Genomic DNA, 4399 nt, shown 5'->3' with positions numbered 1-4399 from the left:
GAACCATTTATCCCGACTCTCTGTTTTCTGTTAGTTAGCCAATCCTCTATCCATGCTAATATATTACCCCCAACCCCGTGAACTTTTATCTTGTGCAGTTACCTTTTACGTGCCACCTTGTCAAATGCCTTCTGGAAGTCCAAATACACCACATCTACTGGTTCCCCTTTACCCACCCTCTTCGTTACATTTGCAACGAATTCCAGCAAATTTGTCAAACATGACTTCCCCTTCATAAATCCATGCTGACTCTGCCTGACCGAATTATGCTTTTCCAAATGTCCTGCTACTGCTTCTTTAATAATGGACTCCAACATTTTCCCAACCACAGATGTTAGGCCAACTGGTCTATAGTTTCCTGCTTTTTGTCTGCCTCCTTTTTTATATTACACTCGGTCCCTTCATCAAAATCGTTAATATAGATTGTAAATAGTTGGGGTCCTAGCACTGATCCCTGCGACACCCCATTAATTATTGATTGCCAACCTGAGAATGTACCATTTATTGCGACTCTCTGTTCTCTGTTAGTTAGCCAATCCTCTACACACGCTAATATATTACCCCCAATCCCGTGAACAGGAAAATTGCAGTCATCCCTCTGATCACAGGCACAGTGAAGTTCCCATGCAGACGTGCAGGGCTCCAAGTGGGGTTCGCGAGAGTAAAACCAGCCCTACCGTGCTGCAAGAAAATGGGTGAAACCAAAGGGTCCTTTAGATCTTGTAACATGGGCTATAGATTTTTGGCATGTTATCAGAAGTGATGAGCATCAGACTTGGTTACCTAGTAAAAATCATGTGGTAGAGTTTGCACTTTGGCCGCAATCGGCACTCTGGCGCAAACTGAGCCCAGTATTGTGCCCGTTTTGAGAAGTGATATTTTTTCTTGAGTTTCCGCTCAAAGACATTTACATATCGACGAACGCAAAATCTGCCACGAACCAGCACAATTGGACAGTGTTTGAAAAGGATTTCTTAAAAAAAATTGTTTTAAGAAATATTCCTTGCTATATTTAACAGTGGTAACTTAGTGCAGCTTGGTTAATACAGCTTCTCGGCCTTTTGGCTAAGATCATGCGTAACTGACCTGACCAGTCACCATGACCTCCGGGTGGTTTCTCCCTGGTCAGGAAGGTATATGCTTGCTTTTTTGGAAACAGGAGGTGGGTGGGGTGGCTTGACCCATCCACCTCCACGGAGGTGTGTGGGGTGGCTTGACCCATCCACCTCCATGGCACGAACCTGGTATTGCAGTACTTCCAGGAACGGTGCAGTGGCTCTAGGCCTTTTGGCTAAGAGCATTGGCGCAGAGTGATCCTTGGCATGTGCAAGGTGACCTCTGGCGTTTGTGATTTGACAAAGAATTGGAAAGATTGGCTACGAATTAAAAAAAAAAATACAGCTGAAAATGGTTTATCACAAAAAATAAGTATTTTGAATCACAATGTCAATCCACCACCTGTGAGTATAAATAACTTTAAAAAAAGCTGTGCAGAAACATTTGCTAGTTTTCGTGGGGTAGCATAGTCAGTTCCTTCGTAAATTTTAAAAAATGGCATTTAAAAAGATTTTAAAACGTGCCCTATTAGTGTCTTTGCGCTCAAAAGAACCAGCTTAATTTTTCTAGTCTCCTCGAAGACCTGCAAATGAGCGTAATTATCGGAAACTCCCAATGGTGATTAATTCATCGTGTGGGCGTGGCCGGGGCCGGCTTCAAGCCCAATACACTTTAAACTAACGCAAAAGATCGCGGAAATTCGATTTGCTCTAAATATAATGGGTGTGAAATCCCGGCCTTGCCGGGTCCACATGCGTCAAATACCGGCTTTTCCGATCTGTCGAGATATTTTTTGACTGATCTTCCGCATCCCCGGGGGAAGGACATCTGCGTGGGTGAGATTGGGCTATTTGCCCATCTCTTGCCCAACGCATGTCCTTCAAACTCTTACGCCTGGTAAAAGCAGGCACATTTTTACCAGCGTAAGAGTTTTAAAACACATAAAAATTAAATGTAAATGCACATTTTTATAGTAAAAACCCTCTGTCCATTAAGGTAAGTTTATTTTAAATCCTGTTAAAACACTTACTTTTTGTGATAAACCGATTTTCAGCTGTAAAAAAAAATCTCCCAAATATATTTTTTTCCAAAACATCAATTTCAGTTAATTTAAAATATGTGAGGTGTTTTTTTTATTATGTTGTGTTTGGGTGTTTTAGGGGGGTATTCTCATTGATAAACAATGGGAACTCGTAAAATCGGAGCTCCCATTACTATCCATGAGAATACTGCACCGTGATTGGTTGTCGAGGCCCACGTGACTCCAGCTTCTCCGTCCGTATCTCGAAGACGTGGACGCGCTGCGAAGCACGCGGAGAGAAGGCCTCCGACCGGAATCCAAGGTGCCTCCAGGACCTTCGTACATTCGTAGAGAAATTTTGGGTCGGAGGTGTTCGTCCAAAGGCAGCCTCCGACCAGAATTTCAGGACCAATTTGCAAATTACTTCACTGTAAATTAATGTACCTGCTAAAACGGAAACAGCAGGAGATAAAAATTCTAAAATGGGAATAATTCGATGAGAAGACAGGATGTACGCAAGAGCTGAGTAACTTGTCAAAACACATTTAATTTGGACTCTGAAATGATGAAACACTTGGGAAATTCTTCTACTAAATCCCAGCACATCTGTTTAATCTGTCATTTCGAATTAGCACATTCCTTAATGACTCTAAAATGGTAAAATCACACCAGAGGATGCAGGCATCTATTGTAGTGAGATTGTGCATCATATGTTCCTCAAGAAAGCCATGTCTGAGCAATTGACCAAATATTTGAACTCTGGACTTAGTATTTGGAGAACTTTGGCTGCAGGATGTAATGGCTTTAACAAAAATTCAGCAGAAACGTTATCAACACTCAGAAAATAGCACCAAATTGGTGTTTGTTTTCCAAATGAGCTATTCTTAAATCTATAATTGATAAAATATTGTGTGTTAGTCTTTTAAAGACATTTAATAAAGTCATGTCACTCACCATTTAAAACTGGCCGCATTTCACTTCTCACCATCTATCACTAATTAGTTACTCAGCTTGAATTTAGCGAGGCCAAAATCCTACTGTTGTGTTTTCAGCGGGGTGGGAGGGGAGGGGGGTGGGGGGGGGTGTTAATTGGCTCCCACGGAATTGCGTAGGAGTCAGCGGAGGTGTGAATCCATCAGCGCCACGCCCGCTGGGAGCACCCCAGGTTGCCGCACCTCCGCCGATGACATCATCGTTTTGCGTGGCACCTTTCTGCGCTGCGGTCGGAATAAGCCAGCTCCCCACGAGGACGTTTTGGCCGTTGCCCGCGCCAGCCTCGCAGGTCGCGAACCGGGTCGCACCCCCCCCCGCGGCGGGGCGAACAATAAAGGGGAGGTGCGCTGCGCCGCGCGCTGCCTTTTTTTTTTCTTCCCGACTTACCAATCGGGCCGCTGTGCAATGTTGCCGTGGGTCCGGGCCGCGATCCTGTGGTGCCGGCACTCTGTTTCAGTGCCGGGCTGTGGTCATGGCACCCCTTAGCCTCGGTTGCCCAGTGGAGGCCATCAAAGGGCCTGCAGAGCTCACAGCATCCTTCTCGTTTAATGGAAGGGGAGGGGCATTGAAACGTGTCAGCACCACACGGACAGTCTGACCCATGAAAGAATACATATATTTTATGCTAATTCTCTTTCAATCATTTTGTTATCGATTTCAATCGGGAAAATGCAATTAATAGGATTTTTCTTTGAATGAATTGTACTTTGAGGAATTAAACCTAGAAATTATTTTGGGGTAAGTTGTTTAAGCTTCTGTTTAAAAAGGAGACACTCGCAAATATAGTATAGCAGATGGAGTTTAATGTTGGAAAGTGTGAGGTCATGCACTTTGGCAGAAAAAAAAATCAAAGAGCAAGTTATTATTTAAATGGAGAAAGATTGCAAAGTGCCGCAGTACAGCGGGACCTGGGGGTACTTGTGCATGAAACACAAAAGGATAGTATGCAGGTACAGCAACTGATCAGGAAAGCCAATGGTATCTTGGCCTTTATTGTAAAGGGAATGGAGTATAAAAGCAGGGAAGTCTTGCTACAGCTATACAAGGTTTTGGTGAGGCCTCATCTGGAATACTGCATGCAGTTTTGGTTTCCATATTTACGAAAGGATATACTTGCTTTGGAGGCCATTCAGAGAAGGTTCACTAGGTTGACTCTGGGGATGAGGGGGTTGACTTATGAGGAAAGGTTGAGTAGGTTGGGCCTCTACTCATTGGAATTCAGAAGAATGAGAGGTGATCTTATCGAAACGTATAAGATTATGAGGGGGCTTGACAAGTTGGATGCAGAGAGGATGTTTCCACTGATGGGGGAGACTAGAAGTAGAGGGC

General features: G+C 43.9%; 1 pseudogene; it reads left to right on the top strand.

Annotated features, from left to right (window-relative positions):
• Positions 1–1045: 1045 nt before the first annotated feature.
• LOC139277735 (U2 spliceosomal RNA) lies at positions 1046–1278 on the top strand (annotated as a pseudogene).
• Positions 1279–4399: the final 3121 nt, after the last annotated feature.

Source organism: Pristiophorus japonicus, chromosome 12 (assembly GCF_044704955.1).
Source record: "Pristiophorus japonicus isolate sPriJap1 chromosome 12, sPriJap1.hap1, whole genome shotgun sequence".
In the NCBI taxonomy this organism is placed as follows: Eukaryota; Metazoa; Chordata; class Chondrichthyes; family Pristiophoridae; genus Pristiophorus; species Pristiophorus japonicus.
The sequence above is the reverse complement of the archived record's forward strand: the minus strand, read 5'-3'. Positions and strand labels throughout refer to the sequence as shown.